The following is a 19,868-nucleotide window of genomic DNA, read 5'->3' on the forward strand; positions in this document are numbered from 1 at the left end:
GGCCAAGATATTTCATGTAATAAGATTTTTCTTTATTACAATGAACTATTGCAATGTTATGGAAGTAGGGAAGGCAAGGGGGAATGAGGGAATCTTCACTCTCATCAGAGGTGACTAGGAGAGGAAGCAGTATATATACTCAATGGGGTATAGGCATCTGGAGTAAGAAGGGTAGGGACAGGGGGAAGGGGGGTGATGTGAGTGATGGAGGAGAGGATGGACCATGGGGGGAGAGTGGTCAGATATAACACATTTTCTCTTTTACTTCTTGCAAGGGGCTGGGATTGGATGACCTGTCCAGGACCATAGGGCCAAGTGGATGCTGGGCCTAAGGGGTGGTAACAGGGCTTGGGGCCTCTTGGCCCCAGGGCTGGGAATCTGTCTGCTGTGCCACTCAGCTACCCTACAGCAGAGTCAGAGTGAAAGGAGAGAGAAAATATAGTACATGGTAGTGGAGAAAGATGAAAGGAGGGAGTTGCAATCAGCAATGGCAATGGTGGAAAAATATGGAAGTAACTTTTGTGATGGACTTATCATAAAGAATATGATCTGCCTGTGTCAGAGTTGTTGGTGTTGGAACAAAGACTGAAGCACATTTTTTATTATTATTTGGAGGGGTGCAGGACAAATGGGGCTGGGTGGCCTGCCTGGGGCCACATAGCAGGGTGATCTTTGGGTATCTGAGGCCGGATTGGGACTCAGGTGCTCCTAAGGGCCAATGCTCTGTCCACCACCCAGCCACCCCTACTATTATTATTACTATTTTATTTTATTTTGGGTTTTTTTTCTTTTTTTGGTTTTTGCAGGGCAGTGTGGTTGGGGTGGCTTTCACGTCACACAGCTAAGTGATTGTTGGGTGTACGGGGCCGGATGTGGGCTCGGGTGCTCCTGGCTCCAGGGCTGGTGCTCTGTCCATTGCACCACCTGGCCATACCTACAATTATTACTATTTTTTTATTTTAATTTTTTTCTCTCCCCTTTATCGCTCAAGCAAGTCTATATTTTTTGGGCAGAGGGGGTATTTTGTTTACTCTTAAAGAAGAATATTTTATTAATGTATAAAAAATTATGTTTACAAAATGAGAATAAATATTAAATTTTAAAAAATTAAAAAAATAAGAACAAAAACAGAATAAAAAAGAAGTAAGGAGCTATGGATGTGGATGTTGCTTATACTTTTGCAATCAATTGATGTTTTGGTTAGTTTTGCTGAAATATTTTTTTCTCTTTCCTTTTTATCTTCATTATAGGTTTAACTCCCTAGGAGCAGGGTTTGGGAAAGGCTACGATGGAAAAAGAAGATGATATAAAACAAAATATATTAACACAAAAATGTTAAAATGTCTGTTTGTTAGAGCTCCTAATTCTTCAGATGAGGAGGGAACTTTTTTTCGATTGAAATTTTGTACAATTACATGCAAAAGTAGTTTTTCAACATTCATCCATTTGCAAATTTGTGAGTTCCACATTTTTCTACCCTCCCTTCTCCCCACCCTTTCCCCTTGGAGTTGAACAGTCTGGTAAATACTGTACATGTACAATTTTGCTGAATATATTTCCATATTCGATATATTGTGAAAGAGGAATTAGAATTAAAAGGAAAAAATCATGAGAAAGAAAGGAAAAACACAAAAGAAGTTTTAAAAAAGTGAACATAATATGCTTTGCTTTACATCCAAATTACTATAGTTTTTTCCCCTCTGGTTGTGGATGGCATTATCCACAGCAGGTCTCTCAGGATTGTCCTTGATCTCTTCACTGCTGACAGTTATGATGGAGCAACCATCATAGCTGATGATTTCATAATGTTAATGTTTATAATGTTTTCTCCTGGTTCTACTCAATTCCCTCAGTATTTCTATGCTTCTTTAAAGTCAACTGCTAGGGGCAGCTAGGTGGCACAGTGGATAGAGAGCTGGCCTTGGAGTCAGGAGTATCTGAGTTCAAATCCAGCCTCAGCCACTTAATAATTACCTAGCCGTGTGGCCTTGGGCAAGCCACTTAAAGCCATTTCTTTGCAAAAAAAAAACACCTAAAAAAATAAAGTCAACCACTCCTGATTTCTCATAGAACAATAGTAGAGGAGGGAACATTCTTTCTTTTAGATTTTTTTTCAAGGCAATGGGGTTAAGTGGCTTGCCCAAGGCCACATGGCTAGGTAATTACTAAGTGTCTGAGGTCACATTTGAATCCAGGTACTCCTGACTCCAAGGTCGGTGCTCTATTCACTGTGCCACCTAGCCACCCCAGGAGGGAGCATTCTAACAAAAAAGAGTAGCAATTTGAACAGACATTGAGCACCCACTTCCATGAACCCCTCAAAACAGCTATCAGCACTTACTTTGTTTGTATTCCACATATTGACAAAAGACTCCTGAAAATGTTTACCAACCTCTTGCATACTGTCACCTTTAGGACCAGTAAACAGTGTTCCCAGGGCCTCCTTATTGGTTGTTACTTCATACTACTTGCCCTGAGGCTCTCCCACCCACATAGTAGTTCCATTGAACCTGAGTTCAAATTTAAGCTCAAATGCTTAACTCTAATTAGCAGTCACTTAACCCTGATTGCCTTGGAGTAATTTAACCTTGAGCTTCACCAAGTTTTGGATACAGCTACCCCACCCCCACATTGTTCTCTTTTGAAATCCTCCAAACACTGAGAATCATTTCCCAGAGAACTATACCTGCCCATTCCCACCCTTTTGAAAAACTCCAAATAATAAGCTTTCTAAAAGATATTTTACAGTCAAAATAACTATTGAAAATCAAGAAAACTGGATTATCTTTCATGGGTCAATGAGGACAGGGAAGTTAAGTTACCATAAAATGATCCTGCCAGCAGCACCAAATGTCCTAGGATTAGAAAGAGGTCAGGAAGAAAGAGGGGATGATCAAAGGGGGTAAATTGGTAAAGGAATCTTGAGGGACTGAGATCAAGAGGGCTGGCATTTGCAAGGGGATGAGTCACATCATCCTCTGTAAAGGAGATAAGGAAGGAAGGTGTTGAGGTGATTTGAAATGTGAAATGCAGGAGGAGAATCAGATCAACACAGAGGGCCTCAATTTTTACAGTGAAATATGAGCCTAGGTCCTCTAATGAAGGGTAAGGGGGAGGGGTGACTGTGAGATACAGAAACTGTTAGGATTGAGATAATCAGACAGAGGAGGAGGTGAAAAGATTTCTGGCAGCAATGAGGGCTCTGTTGAAATTAGATACTATAGATTTATAGTGGACTCAGTCAGCAAAGTTGCATTACTTTCTCTACAATGTTCAATAGAAAAGAACAACAATGGGGAAAGCAGATGGTGAGAACAATCCAGTATTTGGGAAAGGAATGGATAACAATAAAACAATGGATAAAAAAACTAAAGGACAGAGGGCAGTATATAGTTGAACTGGTTAAGAAAAAAATCTCTTTCCTATTCAACAAGGCCTTCTGGAAAAAATCAATTAAGATAGAAAATGAAAATAAGCATTTGCATTAAATATCTCTTAAATATTCTTTGAATTAAAATCAAGAATAGCTGAAGAAGAGAAAACAGATTAGTAGATTTGAGGAGGACAAAGAGTTAATGGGTCTTCTTTCTTTTCTTTTGTTTAGGACCTTTGACCCCTGGGGAAAAAATTCAGATATCTAAACTATATAGGGAGCTAATGCATGTATGCAACATTAAGAACTATTAATCAACAGATCCAACTATTCTGGAAAATTTAGAACTATTTCCAAAGGGCTATAAAACTGCATACCTTTTCACCCAGTAACACCACATCTAGATCTGAATTCCAAAGAGATCAAATAAAAGGGAAGAGAAAATATATATATTATATATATATACATATATGTGTGTATCTATTATATATATGTATACACATATATGTATGTATGTCTTACATATAATATACAAAAATATTTATAACCACTTTTTTGTGTTGGCATAGAAATGAAAAATGAGGAAATGCCCGTCAATTTAAGAATAACAGAATAGGAGTGGCTAGATGTTGCAGTGGATAGAGAACCAGTCCTGGAGTCAGGAGTACCTGAGTTCAAATCCAACCTCAGACACTTAATAATTACCTAGCTGTGTGGCCTTGGGCAAGCCACTTAACCATCGCCTTGCAAAAAAACCTAAAAAAAATAACAGAATAAGTTATGGCATATGATTGTGATGGAATACTACTGTGCTATTTAAAGAATGTTGTCAGAAAGACTATAGAAGAGTTGATTGAAAGTGAAGTGAGTAGAATCAGGAGAAAATTATACATAGTAAAATTTTTATACAGAGTTCAAAATATAATTATACATCATTATGATGATCAACTGTGAAAGACTTAGCTACTCCTGTTCACTTTTAAAATTTCTTTTACTGGTGGCTAGGTGGCACTGTGGATAGAGGCCCGGCCCTGGTGACCTGAGTTCAAATTTGACCTCAAACATTTAATAATTACCTAGCTGTGTGATCTTGGGCAAATAACTTAACCCCATTGCCTTGCAAAAACAAAAAACAAAAAACACTTCTGTTGCATTTTTTCTTTTGTTCTCATGGTCCCTCCTTCCCCTTTATTCTAATTCTTCTTTCACCAAATGACTAATATGGAAATATGTTAAACATGATTATACATGTAAAACTTTTATCAGATTGCTCACAGCCTTAGGGAAAGGGGAGGGAAGGGAGGTTGGTACAAAAATGTGGAGCTCCATTTCTTTGCAATATAATTGGAAAAATATAATTAAAAAAATGTCTTAGCTATTCTGATCAATACAATGATTCAAGACAATTCCAAAGGACCCATGATGAGAAATCATCTCCACCTCTCGAGAGAGCATTAATGAATTCTGAGTGCAGATTGAGCTATACTTTTTTTTATGTTACTTGCTTATTGTTATTTTTGCAACCTGACTAATCTGGAAATAAGCTTTGCATTAAATATATATGTATACATATATATAAATATATATTGCTTGCCTTCTCAAGATGGAGAGACAAGAGAGGAAGGGAGAGAATTTGGAACCCAGAATTTTTGAGAAATCTATGTTAAAAATAAATTCATAAAAAAATTTTAGAGCCATTGATCAATAGTTATGTGAAATGTTCAAAAGAAATGTTAACTACTAACAACTGTATAAAAATGCTCCAAACTACTAAAAATAAAAGAAATTAAAATTAAAACAAGTCTGAGATTTTGCTTCATACTTATCAAGTTTGCAAAAGGTGAAACTCATCTCTGTATAGGGGAACTATGGGAAGACAGACACATAAATATGATGTGGATGGAACTATGGATTAATGAGACCATTTTAGAAAGCAATTTGAAGGGGCAGCTAGGAGGCACAGTGGATAGAACATGGACTCTAGAGTCAGGAGAACTTGACTTCAAATCCAACCTCAAAGACAAAATACTTACTTAGCCTGTGCGATCTTGGGCAATTCACTTAACCCCTTGACTTTACCAAAAAACAAACAAAAAAAAGAAGCAATTTGAGATTATTGAAGAAAAGTCACCAAACCATGATCTTTGACCCAGAAATATATATTCGTTGTCTCAGAAATATACTATCCTGCAAAGGAGTTCAAAGTCTGAAAGATAGAATATATACATACATATATTTCTAGTAGTACTATTGAAATAGCAAATATAGATAGATATATCTGTATATAATATAAACTAGCTGAATGCTCATTGATTGAGGAATAGCTAAATATGCTATGGAATATGAATGTAATGGAATACCACTGTGCTATAAAAATGGCAAATGCCAGAAAGATATCTGTCATTTATGGGAAAGGAAGAGAACTGGTATTTATATAGTATGTTCATTTTTTGATTAAAGATGTTGGAACAAACAGAAGTTAAGTGACTTGCCTACGGTTACATAACTAGTAAATATTTCAAGGCATATTTTAATTCAGTTTCCTGACTCCAGACCTAGCACTCTCTCTATCCACTGCTGTCTACTGCCCCACAACAGATACCAGACAATGTGAAAGTGATAATGATAATTTCTCATAACTATATTAGGATAGAAGATTAATTCCTTTTAGAGAATACTAGGCTTCATATCAAATTACCTGGTCTAGCTAGTTAGAAATTAAACTCTCAGTGTTAATCGTAAATCTAGGAGAACAATGCTCAGGATCTAAAGAGAACATCCTTCCAGGAAGACATGAGAAGAATTCAGGAAGAGACACAAAGATGATAATCTTTTTGATCAGTTTAGGTTAGAGATATTGTACAAATTTCTATGTACAAGTCACTAAGTAGGTTTAATGATTTTTTCCTCATTTCCCAAATGGTATAAGAATCTACTCTGCTTTCCAATTCCATATGACCATCATGGGATGGTCTACATAGATCTGTTTGGTAAATCCCAGAGAATAAAACTTCATGTCAAATCTGTGTTTTTCTGTTATGTTATTTTAACCCTCTGTTTTTAAGGTTCTTACCATTTTAGAAATCACACTACCAAGACAGAGATATTTACCTTGTAAGAAGTATAACATGATGAGGCTTATTTTTTTAATAAGCATTCTAAAATGTATATATTTAATTAAATATTATCTCTCCATGAACAAGAAGGTATCCATACTAAGACATAAGCTAGAGACTTGGCATTACTTTCTCCAACCCCCGCCCCACTCCCAAGCCTTTTGCTGAATGACAATTAAAATTAAGTTCCTATGTCCCTGCTCCTCATTCCTCAATCCTTTGTAGATGATTTAAAAAATATGCTCATTTCATTGATCCTATGTTGTTCTCTTCCCCTATGAATGACAAAGTCTCCTGCCTTGCTGGTCCTTTGTCCAAACATCTATATAATTTTGAGCCCTGAGGCATTCTGGGCATTTCATCAGAGTACTAAAGTTGTTGCAGAATTCCAAAGGACCAGAAGTCATCCCACTGTGGGCTGCTGCCGCTGAGGGAAATAGAAGTTGTATTTGGTTCTTCTTCTCCCCTTGTGAATAGTAAAAAAAAAAGTTCTATTAACTGTAAGCCGTTCTTATGTGACTGTTATTTGACATTTTAATTCTCCTGTACCATCAAAGTAGCCCCCTTTGAAGTTTTAACTCCTATGATGTTGTCAGAGCTCAGAATGTTTTTGGAGTTCCTTTTTTTTGAAATTACTTTCAAAGTTGCTTTGAGAATCATAATAAAAATAGAATAAAATGAAACCAAACCTACAAGCACAAAGAACTGGATTTGTTGTCCCAGATTTGAGAATAAATTTCTGTTTTGCTACCAACACTATTTGATTCACAGACCCAATTCTGGCCTCAATTTATTTGTAAAATAGGATATTTGAGATAAATGATGTCTAGGGTCCTTTCTAATGCTAAATCTCTGGATGCTATCACTTAGTTACAAGTAATAGTTTTTGACCAAGAACATATATCTTGATTTTCTACTGTATTCCAAATAACTTTTAATAGTTTCTAAAATTTAATTCTCTTGCAAAAGGATTAAGATTTACCACCATGGGGGGGGGGGGCAGCTAGGTGGTACAATAGATGGAGCACCAGCCCTGGAGTCTGGAGGATCTGAGTTCAAATGTGACCTCAGATATCTAACAATTACCTAGCTGTGTGACCTTGGGGAAGTCACTTAACCCTATTGCCTTGCCCCTCTCCAAAAGATTTACCACTATTAAGCAAGCAAATTCAAAATAGCCTCTGTTTCTCCTCTGATTATGCTGTGTGGAGCTTCATGGCTCTGGATGGAGAATTGATTTGGATTATAGAATGGAAATGTGAAATGAGAAGAATATTATCTTTGTGCTAAACTTATTCTTGTAGAGAAGTTAATTTGAAGCAATAGCACTGCTCCTTGTAAGGACTGGTTGTTAGGTTCACCCATCCATTTCTAAGATGAATGTCTAGCCAAAGCCAATAGTAGTCAGAGGTCTCTGCCAGCAACCAATCAACACTCAAGAATTCCAGTTCCCACTGGGTCCCTGAGTTTCTTGGAACAAGCTCAGCCAAGATTCTAGACTTCTAGAAATTTTGTGACTAAATATTAGTCCTGATAGAAGTGTGAGTATTGTATAAAGTAGATATGCCCTTTTCTTCTAACAGAGAAAGGAAATACACTAAATTTCTGGGGGATTTCTGGAGAATATTAAGGGAGATGAATATGAGAGAAGTTGTGGATAGGAAGCTACTCATTCCATATTTTATTATATATTGTTCATGGCTTTTATTGTCTCTCTATGTTAAGAATAAATGCTCTATATAGTATTCAAACATTAAATCTGCTTCTGTGTAGAATTGAGGTCATTGGAAATAGAACTTGTTCAAGAAGGAGCCTGGTTTGACCATTAGGATGGGGTTGCAGAGGTGATCTAACTGGAAAAATCCATAAATCCATAGTTCCCTTGATAAGGAGCTTGTGTTGTCTGGAGGAAACAGGACATTTTTATTTTTGTAAAGACTGGTTGAACAAAGGTTCTCCCTTGGTTTCACACATACAGTGACCTTTGCTTGTACCAGGCCAGCAGAGCTCCCCTTATTTGTCCTTTTGTAATTTAATATCCACATAGTTAATGTTGAACCATTGGGTAGCACCCATTGGGCAAGATCCAAATACACAACATATTTGGTTTCCAAATAAAAAAATCAATTTCTAAAGACTGCACTAAGATCAGAGAGGCTTTGTCTACTCAGATCAAACCCATGATGTTAGGAGATCCTCATTACAGCTGGCTAGCTTTCCCCTGCATTCTTATCTTTTCTAACTAATTCTCATTGCCCTGGTGTTTCCCAATTTTCCTGAACTTAGACTCTCCATAGTCAATACTGTTCCACCAAAAGAATCAGTGAGGGATAGGAAGGTCATTGACCTGTCTAAGAAACCAGAAGAGTTCAGCTTTTTTTTTAAATTCAATACTTCTGTCCAGAAAGGTTGAATATAAATCATCAGAATAGTTTGGGACTCCTCAGGGTTGGATTAATTTCCTTGTTTTATTTTTGGTAAGTTTTCTGTTTTGTTTGCTTATAGTCATATGGGTGACTATAATTTTTTAGTTAAAAAAAATAGCATTCATTGTATTTCCTCTTAAGGGAACTCACTTTTCTAATATGTAGAGCAGGAATATTAGCATCCATGATGTTTTACTTATGGGATTACTGTAAAAACTACATAGGTAAACCATATTGTGTATATATATATATATATATATATATATATTATATAATATGTATGTGTGTGTGTGTGTATATATATATATATATATATATATATATATATATATATATATATTAAGGTTTTTGCAAGGCAGTGGGGTTAAGTGGCTTGCCCAAGGCCACACAGTTTGGTAATTATTAAGTGTCTGAGGCCAGATTTGAACTCCGGTACTCCTGACTCCAGGGCCAGTGCTCTATTCACTGCACCACCTAGCCACCCCCATGTTGTATATTTTAAAATACAAAGAGCAGAAGTCTGTAAACAATGTTTCTCTTTAATACATACTGTCAGTCCTGGGGGTTTGTGGAAAAATCTGACAAAATCTGGTCATCTGTAGAAATTCTTCAATAATGTATGTCAGTTTTATGATGGTATGCTTGTATGGGTTCTGGATAATGGATAGTGCTCTCAAGCTTTCCCAAACTCTAGTGAAATTGAACAAGATTGTATGCTTTCTCCCATGCTTTTTAGCATAATTATTTCAGCAATGTTTTCTTCCTTCAAAAAGGAAGAAAAGGGCATCAAGGTCAGCTATCTCAATGATAGTAACTTATTTAACTTTAAAAGATTATAAGACAAGACTAAAGTAGAGGAAAAGTTAGTGCATGATTTTTTTTTTTTGGCAGATGATTGTGAACTCAATGCAGTCTCTGAAGCAAAGATACATCAAGTGTGGGTTGATTCTCTGCTGTTTGTACCAAGTATGGCCTAACAAGTAACACCAAGAAAGCACAGATTCTCCACCAACTAGTATCACACCACTCAAATGTGGAATCATTATTACAGCAAATGGAGAAACTTTGAATCCTGTGGATAAGTTTACTTTCCTTGGCAGTATTGTCCAAGGGTAGATGATGAAGTTGATACATGCATTGTCAAAGCTAAGTCAGTGTTTAGGAAGCTCCAAAAGAAAGTGTGGAAAAGAAAAAGTATTAGACTGAGTACTAAGAAATCTGGCCAATCTACCAGCTCCATATCAGGAAACTGAATCACTTCTATTTGAATTGTCTTAAGAAGATTTTGAAGATGACCTAGTAAGATACCAGACACTAAAGTTCTTTTCCCAATTAAATTGCCAAGCATTTAAACTCTACCACAAAGAGTACACTGATCATGAAAATTTTGTTGGAATCTATGATGCATGTATTAGATTTGTTGAATATTGTCCAGAAATAAAAGTTATGGTTAGTGGAAATTGGGATCAAACAAAATAAATTATGGGATTCCAGGACTTCTTGTAATGCAACTTTCTAAGCTGGAAGAGGTTTACAAGCTCTCTGCCTGGGGATAGATTAATTGTGGGTATAGCTGATTAGAAATTGATAGTAAGGGACCTGAGGGATATGTACTATGTGAAGCAGAGAAGAGAGTATAGTCCGAAATATCAGACTTTTGCATATTAGTATTTCCAAACAAGCATGGTTATGTGTTAAACTCTTTTGAAGGCCAAGTGAGATAGTAATTTTGGACCCAAGTCCTGAGATTCAGAAGAAGAACTATCAAATGTCACAGACTAAAAGAAAATACTATTAAGCAGATCTTTCTTGTCAATGGCATTTCCTTTCACAACATTCACAACACATTTATTACAGGAGGATGTCATGGATTTGAATATTTGTGGGAATAGGAAATGATTATGCCAATTGCATCAATATCCCATTAGCAGAGCATCTCTTGCTTTCAGTAATGATGGGCCTACAGTTAAAATAGCATCATCATATATGTATGAAATGGATGACATCAAATATCCTGAGGAGGATATCTTCATTTAACAAGTGACAGATGCAGAAACAAAACCCAGAAAGACTGGAGTCAAAAAGGTTTGGAGTGACTTGCCCAAGGCTGCAGAAGGAAGAAACTAAGTCACATTTGACCACAAGGGCCAGGTCAGGCCTGGCTTCATGTTCTTACTTCTCCTGTTTAACTAACTTAAAACTTTCTAAAAGATGTCTGTTACCAACACTACTTATAATACCACTATATTACCACTATAATACTACATCTCCCCCACTCCACCCCATATGTTCAAATGCCAAAAGTCTGTTGCCTAAGACTTTGACAAGGCAAGTCTCACACAGTGATCGGAAGAAATGATACAAGGACACTTTTAAGGTCTCTCTAAAGAACTTTGGAATTGATTTGGTGATAGGAATGGGAGGCACAGGCAAAACACCACAGAGTATGATATGCCCACATCAAAGAAGGCACTTTGCTCTGTGAGCAGATTTAGAGACATTTACAATCCAAAGGATCATGGGAACTATTTATGCCTTCCAAGCTCATATGGATCTGATCAGCTACAGCTAGACATACTGTATCTTGATTCCAACCATAAACACTACTTTAAAGTGCTATTTATCTGTCAGATATCAATACCCTTGCTAGCAATATAAGCTCTTTGAGCAAAGAGATAGGTTTGATCTTATATCCCAGACTAAGTACTTGCCTTTTTCATTCAAACTTGTTATTTTGTTAGCTTAGGGAACTTTTGGTGTAGAAACTTTTTCCACTGATTCAGATGAGCACCTGATTTGTAACATATAGTTTTAGGAAATGGCTTGGAAATAAAATTTAAAAATTTTTGCATGAACAAAACCAATGCGACCAAAAAGAGAGGCTAAACAGAAATCTGTGGTGGGGGGGGAGAATTTTTACAGCAATTATCTTTGATAAAAGTCTCATTTCTCTTGGAGCAGCTAGGTTGCATAGTAGATAGAGCACCAGCCCTGGAGTTCAAATCTGACCTCAGACACTTAATGATTACCTAGCTATGTGGCCTTGGGCAAGCTACTTAACCCCATTTGCCTTGCAAAAAAAAAAAACCAAACCTAAAAAAAAAGTCTCATTTCTCAAATGTGTAAAGAACTCAGACAAATGTATAAGAAATCAAGTCATTCCCCAATAAGTAAATGGTTAAGAAGTTGAATGGGCAGTTTTCAAACAAAAAAGAAAACTGTAAACATATGAAAAATACTATAAATCATTATTGAGTAGAGAAATGGAAATTAAAGCAACTTAGAGGTACCACTTCACACCCATTAGATTGGCTATTATGACAGCAAAGAAAAATGACAGTTTTGGAGTGGACATGGGAAAAGGAGGACAACCATTGGTGGAGTTGTGAACTGAACTAAACCATTCTGGGGAGCAATTTAGAACTCTGTCCAAAGGCTATAAAACTGTTTATACTCTTTGATCCAGCAATATGTTTATATACCAAAGACAGTCAAAAAAAGAGAAAAGGACTTATTCATATAAAAACATTTATAGCAGCTCTTTTTTTGTATTTTTTCCAATTACATGTAAAGATAGTTATCAACATTCATTTTTGAAAGATTGTGAGTTCCAAATTTTTCTCTCTCCTTTTCCTCCTTCCCTCCCCAATCAATCTGATATAAGCTGTGCATGCATAATCATGTCAGAAATATCTCTGTATTAGTCATGTGGAAAAAAAATCAGACCCAAAGGGAATACCACAATAAATAAGTAGTAAGAAAAATTAAAAAGTGTAAATATGGTTTGATATATATTCAGACTCCATAGTTTTTTCTCTGGATAAGTCTTATAGAACTATTATGATCTCTATTACTGAGAAGAGTTAAGTGTATCATATTTGATTGTTTCATAAAGTTTTTGTTCATTTGTACATTGTTCTGGTTCTGCTCACTTTACTTAACATCAGTTCATGCAAGTCTTTCTGGTTTTTCTTAAATCTGTCTGCTCATGACTTTTTACAGAACAATATATTTATTTCTCGCAACTTGTTCAGCTGTTCTCCAAATGATTTGCATCCCCTCAATTTCCAGTTTTTTGCCACCATAAAAAGAACTGCTATAAATATGTTTGTATATGTGTTGGTCCTTTCCCCTTTTTTTATGGTTTCTTTGGTATACAGACCTAGTAGTATTATTGCTGGATCAAAGGATATGCACAATTTTATAACCCTTTGGGCATAGTTCCAAATTGTTCTCTAGTATAGTTGGATCAGTTCAGAAGTCCACCAACAGTACATTACTGTTCCTATTTGCTCACATCCTCTCCAACATTTATCATTTTACTTTTCTGTCATATTAGCCGATTTGATAGGCATGAGGTAGTACTTAGAATTGTTTTAAGTCATAGCAGCTCTTTTTGTGGTGACAAAGAATTGGTAGTTGAGGGGATACCTATCAATTGGGAAATGGCTAAACAAGCCATAGTATATGATTATCATGAAATACTATTGTGCTATAAGAAATGACAAGCAGGGTGATTTCAGAAAGACCTAGATTTACATGAAATGATACAGAATGAAGACAGAAATATTAGGAGAACATTGTACACAATAAGAGCAACATTGTATAAGGAGCAACTGTGAACGATCTAGCTATTCTCAGCAATATAATGATCTAAAACAATCCGAAAGGACTGTCAGAGAAAGGTCAAATAATTACCTCCAGGTCGTCTTTTGGCAACCCAGGCCTTGGTCATCTCCCCAAACTATTGTAAATGAGTATAAAAATGGCAGCTCCTTCAAAGAAGACAGCACTAAGGACCTAGTATCTCCCTACCTCTCAAACTTAGGTTTCTCCCAAGTTTGGAACATTTTCATTTTGGGATTACTATTCTGTTGCTCAGGATCAGGCAAAGAAACATAAAGCAAAGAGGCAACTAGAACCTTGAGATCCCATCTCAGGTTTGCTCAGATAAGACATGTGCTTATGGCTGCCTAGGGATTATTACTACCAGGAAACCTAAGTGGCAGCAGACCTTTCCTGATGCCTTCAGGGAGTTACTTACCACAAACCTTTAAGAGTTGAAGTAAGAGTATAAACAAAAACTAATTTTTATCTGATAAAGCTCCCCATTAACTTTCCTCTCAACATAGGGGAAGGACTAAGGGATATCCCAGAATTCCTTTCATTTACTGTTGACCCTTATGTTGTCAGAGGAGCTTTGGGGATAGGAGTTCATTCCCACATATATTCCAAGGAGTGCGATGCCATCTATATTTGTTAAAAATAATCCATTCATCATCTTATGTTTTTATTTTATGCTATCATATTATGTAAGAAGCATAATGATTATCCAGAACACTTCTAGATTTTTGCTATTGCCTGAAGAGCTTTGAAAGTCACAGTTCTGGGGTGGCTAGGTGGCAGTGGATAGAGCACTGGCCCTGAAGTCAGGAGGACCTGAGTTCAATTGTCACCTCAGACAATAATTACCTACCTGTGTGGCCTTGGACAAGCAACTTAACCCCATTGCCTTGCAAAATTAAAAAAAAAAAGTTACAGTTCTTCATCCAACCTTTCTGGAGAGCAATCTGGAATTAAGCCCAAAGGGCAACAAAAATGTGCATACAGTTTGATCCAGCAACACCACTACTGGATTTGTATCCTGAAGAGACATTATGAAAAAGGGTAAAAACATCACTTTTACAAAAATATGCATAGCAGCCCTGTTTGTGGTGGCAAAGAATAGGAAATTAAGTGAATGGCTTAACAAACTGTGGTATATGCATGGAACACTATTGTGCTATTTGAAACCAGGAGGGATGGGAATTCAGGGAAGCCTAGAAGGATTTGCATGAACTGATGCTGAGCAAACTGAGTAGAACCAGAAGAACATTGTACACTCTAATAGCAATGTTGGGGTGATGATCAATCTTAATGGACTTGCTCTTTCTATCAGTGCAACAATCAGATACAATTATGGGGTATCTTTGATGGAGAATACCATCTGTATCCAGAGAAAGAATTGTGGAGTTTGAACAAAGACCAAAGACTATTACCTTTAATTAAAAAACCCCCATTATCTTAGTATGTAATCTTGATATCTCTTATAATTTATTTTTTTTCTTATCAGGGATATGATTTCTCTCTCAACACATTCAATTTAGATCAATATAAATAGCATGGAAACAATGTAAAGACTAACAGATTGCTTTCTGTGGGGGGGAAGGGAAGCAAGATTTTGGGGAAAATTATAAAATTCAAAATAAATAAAATCTTTCAAAAAAGAAAGTCAGTTCTTGGACAGGTGCTTTTTGAACAAATTCTCTTTTCGCCCCAAATCCATCCTACCCTGTTACTGTAGGATTCTGTTATATTTTCAGTTACCCAAGTTTACAACTTTCTCCAATCTTTCTTCTCCTTCATTTCCCATTTCTAATCAGTTTTTTTTTTTTTAGGTTTTTACAGGGCAATGGGGTTAAGTGGCTTGCCCAAGGCCACACAGGTAGGTAATTATTAGGTGTCTGAGATCTGATTTGAACTCAGGCACTCCTGACTCCAGGGCTGGAGCTCTATCCACTGTACCACCTAGGTGCCCCTTTTAATCAGTTTTTAAGTATTATTGTTTGTAACTTTGTAACAACATCTCATTTTTGCCCTTTTCTCAATTCACAATACCACCACTTGGACTACTGTGGTAGCCTTCTAAGTGGTCTCCTTGCTTGAAGTATCTCTTTTCTCCAATCTATTCCCCAAGCAACAGTCAAATTGATCTTCCTAATCAATTAATTAGCAAACATTTGATAAGCATCACTGTATCATATGAACTAGGTGCCCAGGATACAAAGAGAAAATGAAACACTCCCTTCCCTTGATAAGCATATACTCTAGGATGAGAGGTAGCTTATATAATGCATATAAAAAAAAAATATATATATATACACATATACATCTATATGTATACATGTGGGTATGTATAAGTATATTCATATGTATATGCATAGAGATACATGTACATATATGCATATATGGTCAGGCATGTATTTTCATATATCTGTATGCAGGTATATATAGGTAGATTTACATATATATATATATATGAAAATGTATTTAGATATAGTCTGCAAACATGCACATCCACACAATATACTATTTGTAGCCACATACTTTTATGTTATTTATGCGTATTAATATATTGGAGTAAGATACTAACCATTAAAGAGATTAGAAAAAATTTCCTGTGGAAAATGGTATTCAAACTAAGCCTGCAGACAGCTGGAGATCTGAAGAGGCAGATATGTGGAGAAAGTTTAGATGAGTTATCAGGGTCAGTACAAAATCACTGATATGATCAAGTTACTTTCCTGCTCAAAAATGCCTGAATGGATCTGTATTGCTTTAAGTGTTACACCCAATTGTGATAATTAGCTCATTTCAAGCCTAGGGAGTCCTAATGGAACCTAATGTTTAGCTAGGTGGCAAAATGGATAGGGTATCAGGCTAGGTGCCAGAAAGTCTTCAGTTCAAATATCATCTCAAACACTTCCAAGCTGTGTGACCTGGGAAAGTCACTTGACCCTGTTTGCCTCAGTTTTTTCCTTTGTAAAATTAGCTGCAGAAGGAAATAGCAAACACTGCAGTATCTTTGCCAAGAAAACCTTAAATGAGGTCATGAAGAGTTGGATATAACTAAAACAACAAAGATTTATATGGTTTCTTCCTCTCCAGCTTAAAAGAATTTATTTTACATGTAAAGTTCTGAATTCAGTAGGAATTCTTCTGAAACCCTAATTAGGGAAAATTCTCAACTCTTCTGTGACATATTTTAAATATTCATCTTTTTTAGATTTTCTGAACATATTTAGAAATAATTTTTTTTTTCAGATTTTTCCCTTTAGGAAAATGGAAAGAAAATCTAAGGTCATCCTTTGATATGGTTTAAGGGTAATAATCAAAACTAATTTTCTGGATAAGATCTTGGCCTTCCCACTAATCCTGAGTGATTCCCTGCCATGACCCACCTTAAGGACTGTTTTTTTTAAAATTCAAGGTTAAGACATGCATGAATTCTTTTCAATTATTAAGGGTTGCTGTTGTTCTTCAATTTAATTTTTTCTTATTTATTATTTCAAGGCAATGGAGTTAAGTGGCTTGCCCAAGGCCACACAGCCAGGTAATTAAATGTCTGAGGTTAAATTTGAACTCAGGTACTCCTGACTCCAGGGCTGGTGCTCTATCCACTGTGCCACCTAGCCACCCCTGTTCTTCACTTTCAAAGAGGACCATGACATCAGGAAGTTGTGCCATGACACGACTTATAAGTGATTTGACTTTTAAGTGAGGGAAGGTCATGCAAAGTCATCAGCCTCACTGTCCTCCAGAATCATTTGGGTCCAGTGGACAGGATCAGGATGGCTGGGGATAGTCCTACATTATCTGTATTGGTCCAGAAAAGAACTGAGCAGTTTTGGAATGTTAATTCAAAACTATATTTTAAATATTATCTTTTCCTTTCAAGATTCCTATAAATGGGGGCAGTTAGGTGGTGCAGTGGATAAAGCACTGGCCCTGAAGTCAGGAGCACCTGGGTTCAAATCTGTCTCAAACACTTAATAATTACCTAGCTGTGTAGCTTTGGGCAAGCCACTTAACCCCATTTGCTTTGCAAAAAAAAAAAACTAAAAAAGAAAAGATTCCTATAAATGTTATGAAGTTTTGGGAAGGTCATGGAAGATCATTCATCTCTGTCTACATAAGTAGCTTAGATATAGATTAAATCCAATAAAATTGTCTCTACTAGAATTGAGGGTAAAATACAGAGAACATTATTGGTATTAGTTTTTTTCTCAGACAACTAGGGAGAAGTTGGGTTCTCTAGCTTACCCTACATTTATGTGTATCTTCATTAATTCTTGCTCTCTTTGTGTTTGAGGATAAATTCAGTTTACTGGAAAAGTTGGGTTAACGAAACAGATTATATTATGGTGATTTATTTTGGGACTGCTCTCAGCTTGAGTCCAACTCTTCCAATATAGCTCTCTTCTCTGCTACAATTCAGTCTTTCCTTTGCTCCATGTTTGTTCCAATCTTTTGTTCAACTGAACTGGATTGGGCCTCTAACCTGGGGCTGACTGGAACAGAAACAGAGCAGAATACATAAAAGAGACTTTAAATTTAATTTCAGAGTGAGAAAGCAGACAGAAGCTACCCTTCCCTCCTTGTAAGAAGGGCTTAAGGACTATTATGACTAGGGTCCCATATATATATATAAAAGGGGTTGGCCCATAATGCAATCATTCTTAGATCTTGAGATAGCTTTCAGGGTTGGATAATACTGTATTCTCGGGTCCTGTGGGAACAGTCATAGTCTCAAGATTTGGTCTGTGTTTGTGGCATAGGACCAAGAAGAGTTCTGTACCTGTAACAGGAGTGCAGTACCTGTCAGTGACAAGGAGCAAGGATTGTGAACATGTGATAGACGCCCTTGGAAAATTAAGAGGCGAGTGAAACTCCTTAGTGAACACCTGGTGCTGGTCCAAACAATACCCTTTGCCAGGGGGTGAAATCATTACAGGGGAAAAAGGATAATTGTTATACCAAACTCAGGGCTCAGGTTGGTTGCTGGGCCTTAGCTCTAGAAAAGAGATCTCCAAAATATTTGACGCTTTCAAATCCGGATGCTCAACATCTCTTCATCCCTGGAGCCTGAGGTAGCTTTCCTCCTGCTTAGCCATGATCCGCCTCTCTGACAATGGCTGTTTCTTAAGGCCTTGTTGGTACTTACTTCATTTTGAGTGATTCAATCAGAGCTGCCTAATCTGGGACTGCAGCCCAGGGCGAACCCTCCCCAATTCCCCAGACAGCATCTCTGTGGCACCCGGGTGCCCCGCCGGTGGGACCCGCTCCCGGGGTGCACCAGGCCCCCCGCCCGGGCTGTCATCCCCGAGGGCCGAGCGCCCTGAGCCGGTCACTCAATCCGGGGGAAGGCGAAGACAAAACATTCCCATAGAGTCGCCCAGAGAACCACGTGGCCGTGACGGCGGGGTCGGGGAGGGTCGGCCCGACCCCGCACCCGCTCGCTTGACTTGGCATCTAGCTTTTGTGATGCCTGGTCGCCCCCGGATAGCGGAACCTCCTTTAAAGGCCGGGGGTTGGGGGGGGGTTTCCCATCTTTGTTTGCCCCCCTCCTTTCTCTTAGTCCGGCGCTCGGTCAATGCTCAAAGAGTGATTGTAAACAACCCGTTGCAGAAAAAATTTGGAAAATACCAAGAAAGGTATTTATTCTTCCGGTGCAGGTGAATTTCTTCCAGGGTCTTAAAAAACCCGAACAGGGTGAAGCCGAATCGACCCTCCCGGAGCCCTTGGGCGCGAGGGGCTCCTTTTAAGGGCTCGCTCCGCGCATAGGAAATTCAGATTTTTTTTTTTTGGAGAAAAGTCGCCTAAATCTTAATAGGACGGTAAGCGAAGCAGCATTTTTTTTTTTCCTTCGATAAAAAAAAAAATTTTTCCGAGCTGATAAAGTTCTGAAAAAGTTGCTAGGTTCGCGGGGTGGGGGCATTTCCGATTCCAACTCGGGAGAAGCGTGCTCTCCTCGGAGTGGAAAGGGAAGGAGGGCGGAAAGGAAGGGCAAAAAGCCAACCAGCCCCGTCCGCTCCGTTAGCCTACTTCTGGCTCTTAAAGGAGGCCTGCACTACGCGCGCCGCTGGTGTAGTGGTATCATGCAAGATTCCCATTCTTGCGACCCGGGTTCGATTCCCGGGCGGCGCATGCACTTTTGCGTTTTTTTTCCCTTCTAATCGCAATAGAACGGAGTTCTTTTGAAAAAGTCCTCTTATTTATCTGTGAGGCCGCGCGATTTTAATGGATTTTATTCATTCGGGGTCAAGGGAGAAGAGTAAAGCCGTGCGCATGCGCTCTGAGCGGCCACGGCATTTGGCGGCAGCTCGGAGGTCGGCTTTGGACCTGCGCAGTACG

General features: G+C 37.7%; 1 non-coding gene and 1 pseudogene across 1 annotated transcript; both read left to right on the forward strand.

Moving 5' to 3' along the window:
- The first annotated feature begins 3,292 nt into the window (after positions 1-3,292).
- LOC141515414 (mitotic checkpoint protein BUB3-like) lies at positions 3,293-19,715 on the forward strand (annotated as a pseudogene).
- On the forward strand, positions 19,591-19,661 carry TRNAG-CCC (transfer RNA glycine (anticodon CCC)). Its single transcript has one exon. It is a non-coding gene; the product is annotated as a tRNA-Gly (tRNA).
- Positions 19,716-19,868: the final 153 nt, after the last annotated feature.

The sequence above is a fragment of the Macrotis lagotis genome, chromosome 1, assembly GCF_037893015.1.
Source record: "Macrotis lagotis isolate mMagLag1 chromosome 1, bilby.v1.9.chrom.fasta, whole genome shotgun sequence".
In the NCBI taxonomy this organism is placed as follows: Eukaryota; Metazoa; Chordata; class Mammalia; order Peramelemorphia; family Peramelidae; genus Macrotis; species Macrotis lagotis.